This window comes from Zonotrichia leucophrys, chromosome 4 (genome assembly GCF_028769735.1).
Source record: "Zonotrichia leucophrys gambelii isolate GWCS_2022_RI chromosome 4, RI_Zleu_2.0, whole genome shotgun sequence".
In the NCBI taxonomy this organism is placed as follows: domain Eukaryota; kingdom Metazoa; phylum Chordata; class Aves; order Passeriformes; family Passerellidae; genus Zonotrichia; species Zonotrichia leucophrys.
Window position 1 is genome coordinate 27,064,058 of NC_088173.1, and position 23,201 is coordinate 27,087,258.

A 23,201-nucleotide genomic window follows, 5' to 3' on the forward strand; every position below is an offset into this window, starting at 1 on the left:
TCACTCAGGAGAAAATTGAAGGAGAGGCTCCTCTGCCCTCTTGCCAGATGCCAGGGCAAGGGGCAACAGAAGGAAAAGACACATTTGAAGCAACTTCTCTGAACAGGATCATGGAGGCATTGGAGCCCGACAATGTTCAAAGCTCATGGATCCCAGCAATGCTGTGAGGCAGTGCAGTTTTGAACTTGCCTAGAGCAACCCACCCCCGCTCCCACTTCAACTGTGGTATCAAGACATGCAGATTTTTTTTCTTCTTTTCTTCCCTTTTCCACTTTTCACATTTCTGCATGATTTTAAACCACCCAAAAGCCTGTGCATCAATTAATGAGAGAAGGAAGGACACACACCATTAATTACACACCGGCCTGTGACATGGACATAGGATATGGCATAACATTCTAAAAATAGGAAGGCCTTCCTTGTTTAGGTCAAATTTTATTTGAATTCCCACAATAAAGCAGCTGATATTAAACAATGAAGCATCACTGTTTAGCCTCAACAGGTGTTCCAGACAGATCTGCTATAACTTAATCCACACAACAAAATGCAAAGCCAAGGAATGTGTGTTTATGTGAGCGTGAGACTAAATAGTGCTTCAAACTTCTGCAGCATTTATCAACCCAAATTACTCTACATACATATACTAACTTAAATGCTTCCATCTGTATTGTTAGCTTACTCCATCTGTATTGTTATCTTGTATTTTGGTGAGATTCATGAGGTGTTGGGTTAGATGCTGGGCCAAATTGCTGATATAACTCCCTGCAGTCAGATGAGGAGACAGGTTGCTGGCTGTCATAGCTGTTCACAGAATTCTGCTTTTCTTAAATAGGGATGAGGGAACAAACCTGGAAAAGAAAAGGACCTGTACTGCATGTCTGTAGGTACAACTGCTCTAAACAGCTTGGCCTTCTGAGTGGGTTAGCAGAATATTTCTAGGTCACTGAGGCATGGATATTGATGGCATACAAACTCCTTGGAATGAGGGACATCGTCTGTCTGAATCTGCTTGTAGGGGAAGTGGAACACAATGATGAAGGAGGAATAAAAGCATCTTGCTTACACACAGTTTTCAAACAGGAAGTAGTAATTTGCAGATGAGAAAACAGTTGTAGGAAAAAAAAAAAAAAACAAACCAGAAACTCAAACCACTTTTTCTCACATGCACATGCATCCACAAAGCCTCCTACCTTCTTCTTCATCCTCTGGAGAGGCCTGTGGCTGCAAGAAATACATATTGCAGAGGGACAAAGAAAAATTTACAGTAGAACCATTAGTGCATATTCCTACACTTTTGAAACCTGCCCCAGGGGCAACTTGGCTTCTAGTTAGAACACATAAGATCATCATATTCAAAGCCTCATCTGAAAACATAAATTATGATCTTATCCCATGCTAACAGCAATAGAAGCAGCACTTTCTATCTATGTCTCCATCTTCAACATTAGAAACCAAAAGAACTGTTTTCTAATGTCCCTTATACATCTGAGGAGCAGATGGATCTTGAAAGCCTCAGTCTTTTGATCCTACATAAATTGGATGCTTTTGACAATGTCACCCAGAATTTTCACATCAGTCCAAGGAAAACAATCTAAAAAAGAGGATAATTTTGATTTTCCTCCTGACTCAGCAGAGAAGATAATTATAAATGGAAAATGAATGTTCTTGAGGGTAAATATATCTGCTGTAATGCTACTGCCAACTGAATTAAGGTTTGCCTGCTGCAGTAAGGTGTATGCTAACTTGGCTGGAGGAAAACTAAGACTTGTCAGTTTTCAGACGTCACTAGTGATCCTTTCTATGTTATAATTCACTATTTTAGAGTATAAAAACCAGGGGAAGGGAAGGGAATTATTTCCTCTGCCTTTTGTTACAACTGAGAGCAGCAAAAGAATACAGTAGCACCACAAGAAACTGAGGCAAGTGGGTTCTTTTCACAGAGCAGTTGTGGTTGGAAAGCACCTCTGAAGATCATCAAATGCAACACCCCTGCTCAAGCAGGTTCATCTAGAACCCACCTCCACATCAAATCCAAATTACTCCTTCTACTGACTGGTAACATGAAGCAGCTTATTTTCTCAGGTGCTCTTCAGTCTAAACACGACTTCCACCTCTGGAACTGGAAGAATTCCTCATGTCAAGCAAGCACAGACAAGCTATCATCCAGCAGTGATAGCTCAACACTGATTGAAAGTCTCATTCATCAGGGGGAAGAATTGCAGGGTTTCTTTTTAAATTAACACAAAGGGAAAAAAAATATATTTGTCCAGACCCAGTTGCTTTTTCATTCCTCCAGCAGCTGCTAGTTTGAGAGAATTTTAAAGAGTTGCCCTTTATGAAATGAATTGGTAATCACAGCCCTGTGCCTCACACACAGCAGACTGGTAACAGGATAAAGCCTTTCACCTCAAAGGCTGTGGTACAAATTCAGCATAATCCTCAACTTCATAAACACCATCGCTACATGATGGGCATTTGATTGTTATCATACAACAAATCAGGTGTTTTTCCTTGTAGGAAAGTATTCATGCCATAGACAACATACTAATTATTGTCAGTAATTAGCAGCACTCTTGGCAGTGGCAGTAAAGAGACCTGTAGAAAATTGCCCATTTGTTCATCCCTTGGGGGTTGTCATCTCAAGGCAGGGGGTCAGGCCCTTCAGTCATTGTGGTGCTTCTTGTAGCTCTTTCCCACCCCGGGTACATTTTGTGGGCAGGCAGAGTTCAGCCTCCAGAGCTGCCAATCTCCACTTTTATTACCGTTAAATTACTTTTGTTTCAAATGCTGGAGGCAACTTTGAATGCCGGCTCTAATTAGATTGTAATTGTTTGGAGATCTGAGCAATTGTGGCAGATTTGGGTGGAGACTTTGGTGGCCTTTAATATTTGTGCAAATAGGTTTCACAAGCACAAAACCTGCAGCTGCTTGTAACACTGGGCATTTTCTTAAAAAATTTATACTATTGACCATCTAAGCCCGGCAGGAGAAATTTTGGATTTCAGTGTGTGATCTGCAAAATCCTTGTCCAAGCAGACAGCTTCACAGGTCAGGCAGTTTTCAAGAGCCCAGGATGTTTTGGTACAAACAGAAGAAGGTGAGTTTAATTAGGAACAAATATTTTTGTACAAACAGAAGAAGGTACACTGACCTAAGCAAGAACCCACAGCAGAAAAGATAGATAGATATAGATATAGATATATTGCCATATTTTCAGAACTAAAAAAAGCCACACACTAAAAAGAAATAAATTACAGATATACACAGGAGTAAATCCCACCATTTTGCCTTAGAAGCCTTATCTTTCCCTTAAGAGAAAAATACTCATGAACAATCCAGAAACTCCATGCCCTGTTGCTGAATACCATTATTGCTCTTCCTTTAGGAAGCCACAGACCCCCTCAACACTTCGACCCCCTCTAACATAACACAGTCCAGAGATCTGCAGGGAAATCCTAAGGATCTGAGAGGGAACATTTAAAGGCCAAGGAGCTTCTGCTAGGAGACCCTGTGCTTTCACGTAATCTCCTGAGGTCTACCTGTCATAATGACAACATTACCTCCTCATGCAGCTCCAGGGAGTGCTGTGCAAATATTGGATTATCTGGTTCAATGGCCAAACAAAAAACAATCATGGGCAGAAAAATTTTCAGTTGAATCTACCTGAAATAAAAGCTAAGAGGGTGGTTTGGCTAAGGGAAAGAAAAAGCACACCAAACAAAAAAATACAACAGAAAAGGAAATGTTTTAAATGTCTTTAAATTAGCAAATATTTACTGCTCCCTATTATTTACTCTGCTCCTTATTTTTTACCTAGAAAGAAAAAAAAATGCCCACAAAATTAATTTTTTTTTAATATTTCCTTTTAGCCTTTTCTTTGATTTGGGGAAGGTTTTTTGGTAAGAAACATCACCATATTTCATGTCATACCAGAGCAGATCTGCCCTCCCTGAGAGAAAGTCTTCAACTTAGAACCCTTTGCTGAGCTCTGGCTACAGGAAGAACTGTAGAGGCTGAACTCCAGACATCCAGCGACCACAGTTTGGTCCAAGAAGAATCAATTTTCAGTAAGAAAGCTCACCAGTTCCATCAGTATGAATTAAAAATGTGATTGATGGAGGTCTTTTTTCCCCACAAAGAGGACCAAATACCATCCTTTGAAGGATGGACAAGCAGCCTCGCCATAAGTAGTGACCCCTTCATTTAGTTCTCCTGTAAGCTCCAGCTGCAGTACCCATGGGAAATGAAGGGTACAGATGGATTCCACTGATGGCAGTAAAGTCCATGAGATACCACAGGCACATTTCCACAAGTTTCAGTAGCTTGTTGAAGCTTGTGCATCTGGCAGAAAGCACACTTGGAAACCCCTGTTTGTCTCAGTTATCCTACCACTGTATGAGGACTGGTGGGGTTGGTGGCTGGCTCGTTCCCTTCCACAGAATCAGCTAAATTGGACTCAAGAGCTTCTGCAGCCAAATTGACTTTACTAAATACCAAGAGATACCCTCTAATATATACACCAAATTTAATTTGCTCAAAAGGAAAAAAGAGAAAAAAGTTCCTAAGTCCTCAGACTTTTGCATTCAACACATATGTACTAGAACTGTCACCAGTAAAAACAGGCAGTAACAGTCACTAGAGGAAACAGATATGTAAGTGGATATACAAAAAAATTGAAGCAAAATTTGCTCAGAATGACAGAAGTGGAAAAGATTCAGAAGTATCATAGTCAATCCTGAATCAATACAGTCCAGTTCCCCAGACTTTATTAGGCTGCTATTGACTATATCAGGGTCAATGCAAAGAAAGAGAAAAGCTATTTAAATACAGATAATAGCCAGAAAAAATTTTGTAAAGCAAACCTCCTTAAGGTGGATGATAAACAATCCTCTCTAGGTGGCCACTAGAAGAAAAACAGAAGTATTTGAGAATGGAATACTCTTGGATGACAAGTTTACCTCAAGTCCAAATGCAGAAACAGAGAAGCAGACAAGTGTAGTTTCTCCTCAAGCCTGTTCCAGGCTCATGTAAAGGTCAAAGATTCCTTGTCCCAGTTCAGTACACAGCTATTTGCTGGGATCAGGGAGCACGTTAAAGTGAATGCATGGAAGAAGCCTTCATCAATCCCGCTAACACGCAACAAGAGCCCCGGCAGTGGAAGAGCAGCCCAGTCCTGTCAGAAATGGCACTACTACCTGTTGTAAAGGACTAAAAGAGTCCTTACATTACACTATGGCACAAGCAATCAGCAGAAGGTCTAATAGATGGCACCAGTACAAGACCCACCTAGATATATAAATCTGCCCTGAAGGCACAGAACTGCCCAAGAGCATGTCCATTCATCTAGCTTCAATAGCTTACTGCACACATCAAGAGACGCACAAAGGCAGGTATCTGTAAAGCCAGACCATGTCTAGCATGTCTGGCAATGCATCTAATATTGTAATTCTACATCTAAGGACCAGATTGAGGGGAGCCTGCCTTTAAGACATCATTAAAACCTTTACATACACTCACACAGGCTCGGGGGACCTTGCTGCCTCCTCAGCCATGTTCAACTAGAGAGCAGCAGTTGCAAGAAGAAGAACATCTGCTCCTCAGAAACTCTCTGTATTGCAGCTGAAAGCAAGGTGCCTGCCTTATTCACCACCTCTTCATTATTCTCATTTCTCTGACAGTCAGCTGTATCTGTTCACAGAAACGCACAATGGTTTTGTGCCACACAACTCTTCTTTCAGCAGAGTTAACTCTAGATTTACATCTGTTTAAAATGAATGTGGAAACAACTATAGAGTCCAAACCTTTAAAGGTGAGGTTGAACAATTCATCTTTTTACTTCTGGCAAACCTACAGAAGCACACCATCCCTAGCAAGATGAATTTGGGTGCTCACAGGGAAAGAAAAAATGAGTGCCTGTGTGAAGACAGAAACAGATAGTGGCCATCTGATAAGCCAGCCCTAGAGCAGGGCTTGGAGCCAGCAGGCAAAGCCTGGTATCTCTGCCCCGTTGTCCCAAACACACACACACTGCAATCGAGGTCCAGGGGCCTGCACAGCCCAGAAGCAAAATCAATGTGTACCCTTTGTTCAGAGAGTGCACAGAGCAAAGGAACTCTGCCTCTCAGACAGAACTCGGGTAGATGCTACAGAAGGGAAAAGATAGCTCTTGGCAGCTTCTGCTGCTGACCAGCAGCCATGCTGAACCCCTCAACTCTTCTCCTGAGCCATGCCAAGAGTGCCAATACAACCTGGACAGTTGCTGGTACTGTTACTGGCAGCGCTGGTACCCACACATACAGGGGCTTGAAGCGGGACCCAGGTGCTCCAATTCTTCCCTCAAACACCACCCGGCCGCAAGCAGCATCTGCAGCAAAACACCGCCTTGAGCACGGCACAGGAACACACACGGTCTGCGGGGGGGCGGCCGAGACACGACCGACCTTGCGTTTACTCAGGTCAGGCTCCGGCGGCGGCGCTCCGAGCCCGGCCGCCGCGGGCGGAGGCACCGCATCCCAGGGATCCCCATCCCGCCCTCCGGAGCACGGCGGCGAGCCGAGGCATCCCTCGCCTCTGCGGGAATGACGCCAGCTCTCGCACGCGGCAGCGCCAGGGCTACGTGCGCCAATTACCGCCACAAAGGAGCTTTTACCGCTCTATTATTAACCCGGGGGCGGCGGGCGCCGCTCCCGCTCCCTCACGCCGGGGACAACATGGCGGCCGCGCCCCCCGCGGCGGGAGGCGGGCAGGGGCGGCGCGGCGCGGCCCGCCCGGCGGCAGCACCTGCCCGGCCGCGGCGGCGGCTCCCCCGCTGAGCCGGCGGCAGCGCCCGCCCAGGAATTACGAGCCGGCGGGGGGATGTCGGAGGATTATGGAGGAGCCGCGCGTCGGCTCCAATTAGGATCAACGCGCCTGCCGCCCCCGCGCCGCCGCCGCAACGGCGGGGCCGCAGCGCCCCCTGCCGCCGCTCCCGCGGGGACAATCGCGGGGAGCGGGCGGGCTTGGCGCGGGGTTCAGCGACTTTCAAACTGGAATCTCAGGGTACCCCAGCCCCCTCTCACGGAATGGTTTGGTGAGAAGGCAGCTAAACGACCATCTGCCCTCCAACCCCCCGCTATGGACAAAGGACATCTCTCACTACATCAAGTTGGTCAAAGCCACATCCAGCCTGGCTTCGAACGTTTCCAGGGATGGGGCACCCACAGCCTCTCTGGGCAACCTGTTCCAGTGCTTCACCAGCCGCAGAGTAAAGCATTTCTTACTTACATCTAACATAAACCTATCCTCTTTCAGTTTAAAACTGTTGCACTTTGCCCTGTCACTGCTGCTCTTGGTAATAAGTCTTTCTTCATCCTTCTTACAAGCCCCTTTAAATATATTGAAAGGAGTTGAAAAGGTGTCCCGACTTTGTTGAACTCCATGAGGTTCACATAGGGCCACCCCTCCAGCCTGTCCAGGTCCTTCCCTTTCCCTAGGCAAATCCACAGCACCCTCTGCTTGCTGCCATCCACAAACCTGCCAAGGCGGCAGTGGCCAGCACTGTCTGTAGCAATAAAAAGTTCAGTTCCAGTCCCAATACAGACCCCTGAGATCCCTTGCAACCAATCCCCATTTGGACATTGAGCCATTGACTGCGCAATTACTAGGATGCAGCCATCCAGCCAATTCCTTGTCCAATGAATCATGCTCATGTGCAGGAATGACTGGCTTTGGGAAACATGAGGTTGTTACCCCGAAAGCTTCAGCTGGAGCCCTTGACATGCTGACCAGGGCCACCATTGGCCAGGGCACAGCTGGTTGCGTGGGCACAGGGTGGCCAGTCCCCAGCAGCATCTGTGCTCACTCACTCTGTGTCTGCCTACATGAGAAGAATACATTCCCCTCAAATTACTCAGCAAGTAATGAGCAGCAGCAGCAGCCACTACAGCAATATAAATCCACAGGAAAGGATTTTTTCCCTCCCTTTTCTGAGATAAAAATCTCAGAGCAGCAGAGGCTACACCGTTGACTAGGCTATTAAAATGATATTTATGGGGTAATCACTTATTTTAACTGCCAGCAACATAAAATCTATCATGAAAAAAAAGACTCAGGGAATTTTATAATTATCATTTACATTTTCTTAAACCTATTTAACAAATCAAATTTTCAATCCCTCCACCCAAAAATACATCAGAAGGAACAGAGAAAGAAAGAGGCAGCAAATGGGCAGTTGAATTATCTCCCATGCAGGGCTGCAGGGACTCTACTCTGTTTATCCAAAGCCAGTCCCTCCTGTGCACAAGAATGGCTCTTTAATTGGGGCTGGGATGCCTTGTGCAGGTCTGGTGCACCATGAGCAGTATTTTATGGTGCCCCCAGCGCTCAGAAACCCAAAGGAGGAGACTGTGATATAGGGAAGAGAGGAACAGATGTGCAAGCAGTCAGCAGAGTTGTTTTGCAATGAAATACACTGCTTTGTGCAGTGAAAACATTTTCATTTCTGCAGGAGGGTTGTTGGCAAGGTAAGAGCAGCATTCTTGCACCTGTCCCAGGCCATGGTAGGAGTGAGAAAGTTTCACTCAGGATCCTTCTGGGAGAGAGTCAGGACAGGACTTTTCCTGGATCACTTAATGTCTAGTGGAGAAGAGATGCTCTTAAGGAGGCTCTGCAGGCTTGGTGCAACACACAGGCTGTGCCAGAGAGGTGATGGTTTTCCATATAGCACCCTCTGAACACACACTTGTGACATTCCCTGAGTGCTGGTGTTGCTCCATATCTGCACACCCACGCGATATCCCACCACCTCACCCTGCTCCTGGCACAGGCATTCCAGCTCTGGCCTTCCACACAGGGAAGCTGGAAGGCTGTTGAGGCACACAGGTGCAGCCCCACAGGAGATCACCAGCAGAGCAAGATTTACAGCCAAGGTTTTGGCCAGTGCTCCAGTCTACACCAGATCACAGACTATGTGCAGCTGTCTGGCAGCTGATGGGCTGGGGCTTGGCATCCTCAGCCTAGGGAAAGCAAAGGGAGGGCAAGGCAGCAGCAATGAGAGTAGGAGTTAAAGACAATCCATCCATCCATCTGTCCACCACAGGGACCACATGTTTTGTCCTGGTTTCCACTATCCTTCCTTCCCACTACCCTAAATACTCTCAGTGCGACACCCTGGGCAGTCAGGTCTCTCAGCCTTTGCAAGGGTGAGTTACAAAATAATCAAGTAAAACGCAACAAGTTAAAACAAACACATGATGAATCTTGCCTCACTGGGGATCTGTTACACCTTTGGATCCTCGCCCTCAGCTCATCTGTACAAGATGGGCACACTGAACTGCTCATTGGTTCTTGGTAAGAAATTCATATTAATTCACTAGGTCTGCAGAACACAAAGTTCGCTATGCCACATGCTTGATCATACTTAAATTTAAATTGAAAGAAAACAACTATCTCCCAACTATGCAAATCAGCTATTAAGAGTGCCAGAATGATCATAGTATGTTCTCAGTGCTAGTGCATACTTTTTTCTTTTTGAAAAGCACCCAGATTATTTCTTGCACTTAAAAATATTTTGCTATCCTTTTAGTTTCAGAAGAACTTCCTGAGTACGCTGTGTAGGTAGCAGCATGCTGGAGAGCAAGAAGTTTTGAATTCAGTATTACTAAATCAGTTTGGCATTTGTGGTAAAAAGGTGTAACTTCCATGTCTCTGTTTACATGTAAGCATCTGAATATTCTGAGCAGAGTTTAATGGCTGTGTGGCAGCAGGGCTCTACAGGTCGAATGTGTCCTGCAGGGACAAGGCATGGAAATGATTCAGCATGTGGTAGATTGTGCCATCAGTACATAGTGGTGGTGAAGTTCTGTCATTAATAAAAATATATCATTTACAGTAGCTGAACCTACTTCAGGTATCAGACAGAAAAGAAAGCTCCTTATTTCATTCATTCCTACTTCTGCTGAAGTGCACATTTGTCACAAGACAAACTTGGCTGTTTTAAAGGCATACCAAATCCTTGCAAAAAGGGATTTCATTCTGGAGAGAAGAAAATTGGGCAATACAGCTGTAAGAGTCATAAAGCAGAGCAGATAATGACTCACTATTTATCAACAAAGACACAGCCATGAGCAGGATGTGATGGTCTGGGATGGGCTGATGTCACAGCAAGGAGTGGGAAGACAAGACAATGAGACTATTATGACTATCTTTAACTACACAGTACAATCAGATACTTTATTACTATTATTAGTCACTGCAATTCTGTAATTTTACAAACCCACTCCATCCATGTACAAAGTTGTGAAAAATTTATATAGCAGATCATTAATTTTTCTTACAAATTCCTTCTCATTTAGTTTTTCTAAGAGATGTCTAAAAGTTTTGGAAGAAAAGCTCTGAAGTTATCCCTTATGGGAACAAAACAATTATGGTGTAACCAGTGCAATCCATTCAAAAGAATGAATCAGCCTCCTGGAGAAAGGAGTAGCTCAAAACACTGGCCTAAATGAAAAATCCTCCTCATTCTTTTTATTTTCTTCTCTTGCTTTGCATACTTTGGGCTTAGATTTTCAACCTTTCCTTTGCAATCACAGCAGCTGGAAACATGTGTTTTTACAATGCAAAATGAGAATCCAGTTTAATCACACAAATTCCAGAGCTAAAGCTTCAAGGAAAGTTCTTACCCCTTCAGCTTGTGATTTGGCAGTGCTAAAGGTATAGCCAGACAGTTCTGAGGGACAATCCATAAGAGGTAAGTATTTAATAAGCAACCTTTGGCAATACTAATGGGCTTCATAGGAGCAAATTTTCATCGCTCTAAGAAGAGCCGAGAAGTACAATCTCTTGTTTTGTTGGGTTTTTTTTTTTATATTTTCAATTATGTAGTAGAAAAATGAGGCAGACTATAAAAGCAGGCAGGTGGAATATACACATCTTAGCCCTTAAAGAAAGAGGCAAAGGGCTGTCCAGGGCCACCCTCAGCCTTCTGCTCATGCACCAAACCAGGCACACAGAGGTGCTAACACTTTTTTTGGGGATCAACAAACCAACAAAGCCAGTATCTTCCAGGCCTTGCCCTCTCTTTGTTGGGGATCAACAAACCAACAAATTCCCTCCAGGCCATCACCTGGGTAGCGCTCCTTTACCAGGGCCAAATCTTGGCTCATGCCCAAGTGAGCAGTCACACCACAGGGAAGGATGGGTCCTCCCACTCTGTCAGGGACCTGACTCTTAAAGACTCACTTCCAAGTGAGTGAGGTACAGTCCATCTGATGAGGAACATTATCAGCTCTAAGTAATTTGTGCTGCCCACTGCAAAAATCTAAATGAGGCTACTACAATTTGCTTTTTCAATTAATTTCCCCACAGTTTTTTTAGATTGCTGCTGTTATCTTTCATATTCATTTCTATAAGCTGTTTCCAACTAGGTGGCTGATATACATGAAGAAGTTAAAAATCAGTAACTCTTGAGAGGAAGTGGACACAGAAGGTCTATCAAATCCCACTGTGCAATAATCATGATTGAAACAGAACAAAATCTTAGATGCTTTTTACCCAGTGACTGAGAAATCATCAGCACCATAAGTTTTAAAGCACAGCCTGTCAATACAGCAAGTTTCTCCCTCATACCCCAATGACATCCCCAACAGAAAATTAAATCACAAGCCTGGGGAAGCACTCTGAATTCAATGGCCAGTGCAGGGCATCAGGAAGGGAACAAAAGCATCCGATTTTTCTCTTGTCTTTTCCTTCTGCAAGCCCACATATCTTCCCATTATTTCCTTTCCTTAGGTATTATTTTCTGGAACAACAAAAATCTGTAAAGCTGAAGCCATTTTTATTAACTTCTGGAGTCACATATTACATCTGCTCCAACGTGTTCAATTAATCAGCACATCTCTACATCACATCCCCTTTAACTCTGCTTAGTAAGTCACTGGCAACAAAATCTGTTTTACCATGCCTTCTCCAAACTTCCCTGTCCCATCCAACTGCATACTGGCACCACTAGCTCTGAGCAGACACTTAGGGCATCACACAGGAGAAGAGGGAACGGAGAATTTTTCCCTTGCCAGGTGTTTTGAGTCTGCTTGATTACAGCACAGGGAATGCTTTATGTCAGGGGTACCTGGTGACACTTTCTGTGCAGCCAACCTGTGCAAGCCAAGGGAAGCTGCAGCAGTGCACCAAAGCAGCTCTGTCCCACTCCCTCCTGAAGCACTTGGTCTGGTTGGCAGGGTGGGCATCCCAGGACTGGGAGCAGCACAGGGGTCATCTGGCTCTGGTTTCAGAAAATTCTGTTTCATGAAGCACCAGGGCTGTCCTACAGCACACATTCCCATCCCTCATATCCTGTCCTGACACCAGTAATGTGCCCCAGCCAGCAGTGAAAGCAGCAGGTTTTCTCCCCCCTGCAAAATTAACACGTGGTGGCACCGCACACATCCCCAGGTAACAGCACTCCTGGCCTCTGCAAGGGCCACAGTCTGCTGTGAGGGCACAAACTGCTGCCTGTGTCTGCTCTGCAGGAAAGCAGCAGGCACAAAAAATGAGGTTTTTCCTCCTTTTCAATTTAACAGTCTCTTGGTACTACTCAGGTAATTATACCAGTGTGTCTCTTTGTAAGCTTTTTTTATTGTCCCTAGTATTCCCCCTAGCAAAGAACTAAGGAAAACATCAATTTTCTAAAAGCACTCTGGCTCAAGCTGGTCACCAGTGATGTAATGTGGCCATCCCTGAAGTCCAGAGCGAACAACTATAACCAAAATGAAGTTATTTCTTGTTTCCAGAACAATTTCTTTAGCACTGCTAAGAAAGGTCTGAAGAATAGAAAATGTACACAGAATCACCTTTTTTTTTTTTTTTTTTTGCCCTCCATGACTACAAGACAACATTTTTGAGGGTCTATTCTAAAAGGTATTTTGGTAAAATGCTTCCCCAACAAAACTCAGTGCCTGCTATCTGGCCTCTACCAGTTGAAAAATGCATATTCTCAGCCTCAATGCTTCCAGCAGTAGCTTTGGATTGGTGATGAGGACATTATTTTCACCCCAACGAGTCATTGTAGCACTTATCTGCAAATGATGGACAAAAGGGTTTTGTAGTGAAAGAAGCAGAGCAAAGCAGCATTATTTAATGCTAGGCCAGTTGTTAGGCCAGTTTTGAGATGTCCAGTAAGATAATGACACAGGTTTTTTTTTTTTACTCATCTCTTAATAGATATTTGGAATTTCAGTTCCTTCCAGAACAGGTACAAATGTTAATGCTAAAGAATAAAATACATCAAAGGGCTCAAGTTATTTGACTGCCAAAAGATCTGAATGAAGCTTTTTTTTCTGTTTTTAAACAAGCCAGACATCAAGCTGATCAAGGTTAATATATGTGAATAAAACTTTTTTAACTGTAACAGCTTAATGTGACCAGAAACAGTATTCTGTGGTACCAGTACATTCTTAATTATTTTTGTTTTCCCTTTTAATAAGCAGATTGCTCCTGCTCTTATAGAGTGCAAATAACTCTGGTGAAGTGAAATGAGCCTACTTCTTTTAATAGTTCAGCCATATATTTTCAGACTCCTTAGTGTTCCCTCCAACTTTTAGAACCATTCCTCTGAACTCATCCCGTTCATTAAAATACTTTCCAAAAAGCCCAGGTAACTCCCACACCTCATCCTGTGGCAGACAGATTGGCCACTCTGAGGGTTACTGACAAGTTTGTAAACGGCCCCTTGGGTATTTTCACCATCAAATAACTTTGGAAGACCCAGGACGAGCTGGGAGATGTGAATTCCCCCCTTCTCAAAACTGCTGTGAATGAATCTTACAGTGTAGGAATTGGGTATTGACCCATTTGTAAATGAGGATTCACAGTGACTATAGTTTCCACAAATCCTTACCCACCCTTGGGAGCATGTATGGCTGGTGTAGCTGCTGCCCTGGAATCTGCAGGTGAAATTACACCCAGTCATTGCCATCCATCCCACCACCTCTCTGCAGCCTCCCTCCCCTGCACAAATGGCACCAGTCTCACCCACAGCAACTGAGAAATGGCATGGCCGGCTCCTCCAGCCTTCCTTTGTGCCACTCAGGAAACAAATGTCTGCCTTACACAGGGCTCTACGTTTTAACTCTTTGCTCCCTGTGCCTGGCAAGTCTCCAGTGTGCTGCTCTTTGCTCTGGGTTTACACTGCAATGCATTGTCACTTTCTGCCTGTGGGCAGGAGATCTCCCCTTCAGTCCCAGTTAACTCTAAGGGCAGAGAGGTACATGGAGAAGTTACTGTGACAGCCACACAGCCTCAAACTCTTCTCTCCCCTTTCTGAGGGGAGAGAATTCCCTTCACACTCACTCAAGAAATTTTTCTTTGCTGGTCTCCCAGGCTTAAAGGCACATGGTTTGTTTTCACAGTAACAGGATACACAGGAAGCCAGCCCATCCCATCCATGCCAGTAAGGGCGTTTGGGCCCTTCAGCTTTTACTCTAAGGAGCACCCTCATTCTGAGCCATGCTCACCCAAGACCCGTCCCTTCTACCCTCTCCCAAAGGTTTTTCTAGATGGTGGAGCTCCCTCTGGTAGTGATACCATCTTATTCATCACATGCAATAAGTTTTCAGCATCGTTCAGGGCAGAAGGGCCAGGATGAGGCTGGGTCCACACTGCACAGCAGTGCTGTGCTGCTGTACTTTGGCTTTCCTCTAGGACACAGAAAGCTCCACCCAATCAAAGTCACACTGCACCTAAAGCATCTCCTGTGGCAGCCCTCAGGGCTGGATTGTGCTATGCAAGCATACCCCATTTTCCTGGTGTTCTACTCCATAAGCAAATTTGAGTTTGACAACATTTTTAAACAACAAACAAACAAACCACAAGGAAGAATAACTATTTAGGCTTGTTAAGGGCTCAGTAGTGTTTCCTCCTCCTAGCGGATTCTTAGATTTTTTAAAAAAGAAACCTCTGGTAGGTATAATGGGTTTAAATGCTCTATTACCCTTTCATATTCTTTCTCACCAAGTTCTTGTGGAAAATGTAGTGTCTTTAGGCACTCAAAATGCTTTCCAGACAACAGTCAGAAAAAAGCCTTTGCTGAGCTGCATTTTCTGTAGTATTTGCATAAAAATACAGTTCAGTTCTCACTATATGCTGCAAAAATTGGACTCTTATTTCCATTAAGTTGGAAACTGTCCATATTGCCATATGTAGCCATTTTATCTTTCCTCGTTCCTTTCTTATAAAGCACAGTCCTTGATGCCAGCTTGCTTTATGTTTTTCCCATTCACAGGGAAGTGAAAAAAACCAGCATGATTCCTAAAGAGACAGTAGCAGAACAATAACTTTGCTCACAATCCAGAACAGCAAAAACCCACCAAATCTAACCATTAAAGCCCCCCCCACTACAAAAACAAGGTTCAAACTGTGTTTTCCTAGTGACAGCTGCTTTGCAAGTGGGCTCTTAAAATATAAGTGACAGCAGTTTCCCCATGTCTCACAAAGTGAAGTGTTTAAAATAAATACTTGATATTCAGTCATTTTAAAAAACAGAGCTTCCTATTTCTGGTTTTATATGATACATTGTACTTAAAATCTGTGTGACAGTGATGCACTTCTGGCAGCAAAGTGGAATATCTGCAAACATTGGCAATAATCTGGTATAAAGTTGGTTCCCTTGCTGTTCAGGCTGATTTCATTCATACAGACACAGATCATAGCATCAGCTTTAGCAAAGTTACAGGAAAGATAAATTCAGCCCTTTTAGTTTGTGTTTACAGAGTCATACATTTTTTATAGTTCTACAGGCAGAGAGATTTCTGTTTAAAGCAGCATTTTTCTGGTGAAGACTACAGCACCATCACATGATTTCAAGGTGATTATATATAAATGAAATAGATAATTCAGAAGGCACTCCCCTGTACTTGTCACAATGAGTGGGTGGCAATGATGCAGTGAGTGTGCAAAAATGTTGAGCATTTGAGAAGAGTTGTTTTTAATAATTGCACTGATTTTGGCCTGAACGCCAATTTTGTGTCCAGCTTTACCATCAACAGACTGTGCCAGCTCCTCAACTAGTCCCATTTTCCCTGGTTTTACACAATTACTGCTACTCAGGATTCTAGTCTCATGTCAATCCTTATGCCCTGTTTGCACTAAAAAAATAATTATTTAAGCCTTAAAAACATCTCACCTCTGATTTCTTCACTTTGACCACACTGATGTTAGAGAACAGAGCTCAGAAGAAAACACTTGCATCTGACTCATTTCACTGTAACACCCTTTATCTCACAGAGAAGGGGTTGGGGGTGGGAAGGGGGGAAAGTGGGACTGGAGTTTTTTTTCTGTTAGATTTTTGTTTGGTTTGTTTTGTTTGTTTTTAGGGATGAGGAGAGATGCCTCCTGAACATAAAGTGCAGCTGGAAAATCAAGGGCTCAGTTCAACATCATGCACGTGTCCAGGTGTGGGGTGATGCTGATTCCAGCAGCATCATACAGAGAAGTCTGCTTGGTTTTGGACAAGTCTCTGCCAATGACTGTGGTGTCCCTTGCATGTCTGCAGGGGAGTCCCCAGCTCCTTGCTGCTGCCCTAGGCAAGCCACCAGCAGGCACAGGCAGGGAGGTGAGCTCCAGGCTGCCAGTATCCCCTTGTGCTGGGATAGGCAAGAGCTGAGCAGACAGAGAGAGCATCACTGCTTTGGAAGAGTTGGAATGGTTGGATGAGGAGGGAGGGAAAATGTTATTTCCTGAATGAGTCACCTCAAGTTAAAGTCTCTGGGTTGTGTGCAGCAGCTGAGGCTGATGCAGTCACTCAGTGAGTAATAAAGGAGATGCCAGCTCCTGCCGGAACTCATTTTTTGTTCTGACACTCAGGGAACTCACTCATCTTGGTAATTCTTTGCAGCTCTTGCTTGTCACACATGCTGGGTGAGGAACGCCTGTCCCAGAAAGGCAGATATCTCCTCACCAAATGGGGAAGCAAAGCCAAGCCCAGAGGAGAGAGGCTCAGCCATGATGTTTGTTTTGGGATTTCCCATGTCAAGTGCCTGTACAGGTAACTCCCTGCTCAGCAAACCCTTCCCTCCTAGACTCTCCCTCAGGCACACTCACACACAGGAGGCAGGGGGGAAAGACAGACTTTACCCATGCCAACTCTGAAGTCTCATTTGCAAGGAAAATAGCAACTTGCCCTCTAAGGTAATTAACAGCCATTATGTTTTGGAGTATTTTCTTGCTGCTGTTCACCAGCCACCCACTTTCCCTGTAGGCAAGAGCCAGCCCTGCTTTTTAGCACTTTCCATTGTGCCATGTAAGAACTAGCAATCTCACCCAGAACCTTCAGCAAATGATGCTTGGATCCAGTGGCACAGTGTGAACAGAGAGCTGCAAGCAGTGCCATTTGGCTCCACTCATTTTGGCATACTGGAATCCTGTGGGCAACGTTCCTGCTGCTGGTACATTTTTAATTTTTTAAATGAAAATATAAGTGAAACAGCACACAAACTGCAAAGCTTCCCAAGCAGGCACATTGCCAGTTCTCATTGGCCAAATTGGGCAGGGGAGCAGGAACATCCCTGCAGCAGCAAAGGCACTGAGAAAGGCAGGGGCTGGATGAGGTGGATTTCCCTGAAAATAATGGGTGAAAATGGAGGGGGAAAACAAGAAAGAAACAACCAACCTCCCCAGCCAATCAACAAAAAAACACCCCAAATAAAAACCTTAAAACCAAACAGAAACAGGACCAAGCATAAAGTACATAAGGAAAGCTGTATGGCAGTAAGAAGAATTACACTGAAATTATGTCTCACTAATGCCATCATCTTAGTTACCCTTTCTGCTTCCTTCAACACTTATCAGTCATCACATCCTCTCAGTGATGTCTGATCTTCAGCTGCTCATCTTCCAGCAAACTCTCACGTGGTTAACTACTGGGAACAGTCCCACTCCAGTAAAACTGAGCTACTAATCTTAGTAAGAGTTAGCACCTAAATTACTATTTCAGGACTAGGGCCCTGGCACATGAAGCTTTCCAGGCAGCAACTGCCATAAGCTGTTCAGAATCTAAAGAGAACTATACCAATTGTTTAAGCAATTTTAAAACCAACCCACTGGATTTGTGCCTGGTTGCACAATGCCAGGGCTGGAGCCTTTACCCCAGCCCAGCCTCCAGCCCCACTGCAGCCCTTGGGCTTGAAGAGCACCAGCCCTTCCCAGGGATTAATTGATGGAGCTTTTGAACTTTGCCTTTATCAGCAAACACCTTGGCTGGGAGTTTTGTTTAAAGGTGTTAATTACTTGTGTGTTGTAATTGCAGCACAGCTACAAGCTCGTCTTGGATTTCTGCCACACTGATGCTCGTGGCCTCCATTTAGCAGGATCACCTGCACCCTGCCCCTCTCCTGGAAACTGGGTGGGGAACATGAACTCCAGCACAAAGGAGTCAAAAGAGGATTTCTGGTCACTCAAAAGTGATCAGACAGCATTTTAAGAGTATTTTGAATCTGCATGGTCAAGAGAATGAGCAAGATCCAAGATCCACAGGTGTACTATACCAGCAGAATGAAAGTGGCCTTAAAAGAGGTTAAGTTATGCCAGATAGATCACTAACCCTGGACTCTAAATAAATACAACATAATACAGAAATCATTCACAGAGCAACAGAGTGAGAAGTTGAAGCTCACCTTGGGTGCTCACAGGTGTTTGTGCCCAGCAGAAGGTAAGTCCCCTCACTGCCTTGAGGGGGCTGTCTCACATGCTGACAATCAGTTCACCATTTCCATGAGGGCAAAAGGACAAAGTCCTTCCTGGATGAGGCTTGAAGTGACTGTACAGCCTCAGAGACAACAAGCAGCTAAACCAGATTTTGCCATAGGGCTAAATAACAAAAGATCAGTATTTAGCAGGTAACTTAGGTAACAGCATCATCAATGTTTCTTTTTCACATGACAAAACTGAACTCAGAAGAGTGAAGAAATGTACATTGAGTAATTTCTCCAGCTGTAGTGTGCTGACTTTGTCAGCTATTCCCTAGATCCCTGAAACCTCCATGCAGAGTGTTTCAAGCTTGTTTCCCTGACAGCCAGAATCATGAGCACTCAAGGGATGCCATCGGCAAGGAAAGGTGAAGGAGGCAGGTGAGGGATGTCACTCGGCTGCTGCAATGAGCCTGCAGCCCCCCATGCTGCTACCACAGCTCCAGCCTCAACACAGGTGCTCCCTGCTCTCCTCCACATCATCCTGGCCTGCCAGGCTTACATCTCATCTCCAACACTTTAGGGTGTGAGAAGCTCCTTCCTTCACCTAAGGGTGAGCTCTGGTCTTCCTTGCTTATGTGTCATGCTCCCACCCCCTAAGTGTGGGCTGGGCAACAGCCTGGCAGCTTGGGGAAGCACAGGTGCACTACTAAAGGCACTGGGGTGAAAGGCTGCTGCTTCTTGTTTCGTTATCCTTCCTTCAGATGAGGATATTTTTAAAGTTTGGGAAAGGATTCAAGTCAGATGAGAAAAAAAATCCCAACCACTTCTAGGCATATTTATAAAACAAGTAGTTGTTCTTTTTTTTTTTCCTACTGGTTTATTTTTGTACAGGCTGTGCTTCCATAATGGGATCTTTTTGCTTGTTTTATGGTTTGTTTTGTTGACTTTCTCCTTTCCTTAAAAGAAAACCAATGAAAAAAATCATCATCCTAGGGGCTAGTAATTTTCAGGTTAGATATGAGGTAAAATTAGAAGCAATGACAACTTTTTGGAGGGTGTACAGAAACAGAAGTGCTGCTCATTTCAGCTGCTGCACGGCTGCACATTTGTGGCAGGCTGTGGTCTCGCAGACCACATGCAGACATAACAGTCTGTATTTTTGGTATGCAACTGTAGATCACACTCTAATGCTCTGCCTTCCTCTCCAGAGCTGTTAAATGGAGCCAAGAGGATTTCTCTGCTACAGACTGGACTCATCAGTAAATGGGCAAGATGTTCTTGGGATAAAGACTAAAATTCCCACTCCCCATTTTTATGTCGGTCCTTCCAGCAGCGTTCAATCACAAACTTGCTTTTCTGGGAGCCTTGCTGATGAGCAGGTTTTCTGCCCCAGCCATAAAGCAGACCTGACAGCAAGGAAGGACCTACAGCCCTGCAGTCCCTGGGGGAAGGCCAAATGATGGCCCAGCCACCCTAACTCGGATTATTTCAACAAACCAGCCAGTTGCCCCTTGTTGTGGATTTGCCGCCACCTGCAGCAGCTGCACAGGACAGCCCAAGCCCATGGCTCAGGGGGTGCCCTCAGCCACCACACTGTGCCTGGCTCCTGCCACCCCAAACACACTGCCAAGGCTTGGAGCAACCTTTGACTGTCTTTGATGAACATCACACATTTTCAGGCAATGAATCCGTGCAGTGACAAAAAATACAAAACAAGGGAAATAAAATTGCATAGGCTGTTGTTTCAGCTCAGGGTAATGACTCCAGCAGCATCTGCAGGCTGACACACCGCTTAGATTAATGTCGCTTTCAAGAATGTGACTTGATTTTTCTTTTTAACATATGTCTTTACCAACAAGCCCCTCACCTTAGCACCGAATAATTGACTCTGCCTTGAAGACACTAGAGCTTGTCACAATGCTTTGAATATTGGGCTGCAGCTCTCCTAAAGCCAAGGGAAGCAGCCAAGGAGACAATAAGGCTTCACCTGCCTGCACCATGGTGGGTTTGGGTGTGCTGGACCACCAGATGCCCCGGTGAGGACAAGCAGCTCCACACCACTGCTCCCAGACTTGACTGCTCTGGCTTCCCAAAACATATCAAAGCTCAAGGGTTTCCTCCACATTTGCCTGATGAAAGGACACATGGGAAGCACTGCTTGTCATCCAATCCCCCACAATGCTAGGCCAGACAGCTCTTCATTGTTTGCTTCCTTTCTAAAACTGCTTAGTATTTTAATTTATAATTTAAATACACTTTTGGTTCACTAGTAAAAGTGACCAAGTGCAGTCATTGTATAACAGAACCTCATGTTCATTTTCAACCCCACACTGCTGCGGTGTGTTTTAAACTTTAAGGTCCCTTCCCCAGGTGTACCAATACCCTCTTCCCCTGCCCCCCTCGTCCCTTGCTGAGTGAGTCCTGTCAATCAGGCTTAACATTCCAACAAGGTGTCATGTGGTTGGTCAAGTTCAAAGGATGCCCCTCAGGCCCAGAGGTCATTGGCCTGTCTAGGTGTCCCCCATCCCTTGAGACCCCACCCCTCCCACCTGGTTGGTAGCTCACCTGTCCCCTCCCCTCCCCCTGCCCCAGGAGCTTAAAAGGTGAATCAGACCATGCCGGCTGATATTCTGTTGGAGCTCTTCCCAAGATGCAGACCTCTGTAACCATGGAATAAACCTCTGGATATTAAACCCTCCAGCAGAATCCTCTCCTTTTTCTCTTCACCATTGCCTGAAGCTTTTCTCCTGAGGTAAACGGAGTCCCTATCAAGCCTGGACTTGTTTAGTGCCCAGCTGAAACCACCAGCAAGCTAAAGGTGTCTCTGGGGTGATACACCACAGATGCCGCCTTTGGCCTAGCAGCAAGGGTCAGACTGGCCCAGGCACAATCTAACTGGTAATATTGGGATTCATATTCCAATACCACACCAACCATATTCCTGCGCAGAAGGGAACCCAACACCAACAAAAATTTTGTCTACAAACTACCTTACCACCTTCTCCAAAGAGACATTCTTCAGTGGTATTTTAAGCACCAAAAAGGAAAAAAGAGAGGAAACTCTTTAAAGTCAGCAACAGAAAAGTAAGATCTGTTCAGATAAACATAAACGTGACGGCACAATTTTCTTTCGTCTTCTTTCTATCAAATCTAAAAAATTATTTTTAATTGATTCTTGAGGCAGTTTTTGAAGTTCAATAAACGCTTCAGAAATCAGTTGGGAGTCCACAAATGTTAATAGTATTTAGCTCATTTCAATAAAAATGGCCTCATTAACATGCCAGCTGCTAAAATGTGTGATACCAACTGTGTCCTTCTGCCAGCCTGCAGGGAAGCATTCCTACTTACTACTCACTTTTGCTTTAAGAGACCATTTAGAAAACATACCCATTTTACGGTGTGTGTGCGTTCAGACAATAATTACTTCACTACTGCCCTACCCTCAAAAATGGCTTTAAAAGTCCCTGGCACCTCTTCCAACAAGCTGAGCTCAGGCTGGCTTTCTTTGAGAATATTTTTCCACAGGCAAGTAAAACCTCATTTGCTTTCCTATCCATCAGCACAGAAGGAGCCAGGTGAGCACTGTGCCTGTCTGAGGCAAGAAGATTTTTATTATGGCTCTGCTAGGTGGAAATGAATAATCTTCACTCAGCTCTGCTGTTGTCAAGTCACAACACTGGCTGCAGCTCCCTGGACTGTGTGTAAGCAGCCAACCTCCAGATCCAAAATTTGAAAGTCACATTGCAGTTAGCATGATAGCAAATGCTTGTTGCCTTCACCCATCTACACAAACTAAGGATGACCCACATTTTGGCTTTAGAAACGTCTTTTCAACTAGTGTTTATGTACTGTGGTTAGATTTCTGAGACTCTTGGAATGAAAGCCATTAGGAACTTTCAGGAGTGGGGTGATGCCTGAGTTTGAATGGGCACAGCATCCAGCCCAGGTTCGGGGCAGGAATAACATTTGGAAGCTCATTTTGATACTTAATTTCCTGCTTTAGGGTCCTTAAGCCAGCTACTGCTGCTGCCACCCTCCTGCCCAGCCGTGGCACACTGAGGGCTTGAGACACTGCTGTGGTGCTTTGAGGACACACTAATAGTAGCACCATTAATGACGTGCCAAATTAAACCACATCATTAGGTCACAAGGTAAGTAAGACTGCATGAGTATTTCCAGAGAAAATGCGGGACATTAATCAATGAAGTACTGATCAAGTCAAAGACATTAGCAAAAGCCAGCTCAGAAATGTCACCAACAAGTAGTAATGCCAAAAATGTCCACATCTAATACACATCTCCAGCACAAAGTTGCATTAATAAGTCAAGATCCCAGCTCAGGAAAAACAACACTGGCCCTTAAGAGTCAGGGTTTGATTCTTGGCTGATGTGAATGCCTCTTCCTCGTGCTTACATTTGTAGGTGTGCTTCCAGCTGACGCCATACCTGCCAGCAAGCCGCTCACACAGTGAAACGGTGCTGGATGTGCCAAGCAAAAGTCATTCCACCCAAACCAGCTTGGACAGTAGCACACGTGCCAGCCTGC

General features: G+C 44.7%; 1 long non-coding RNA gene across 2 annotated transcripts in view; it reads right to left on the reverse strand.

Annotated features, from left to right (window-relative positions):
* LOC135446709 (uncharacterized) overlaps positions 1 to 23,201 on the reverse strand; it is an 87,509-nt gene that overhangs the window by 52,649 nt on the left and 11,659 nt on the right. The window contains exons 2-3 of one of the 2 annotated variants that reach the window (XR_010439870.1): positions 2,019 to 2,119; positions 426 to 848 (exon numbers count right to left, since the gene is read on the reverse strand). The exons of the other annotated variant lie outside the window; for it this stretch is intronic. This is a non-coding gene — a long non-coding RNA (uncharacterized LOC135446709). Of the gene's footprint in view, positions 1 to 425; positions 849 to 2,018; positions 2,120 to 23,201 lie in introns of those variants that run through there. 2 annotated transcript variants of the gene reach the window in all.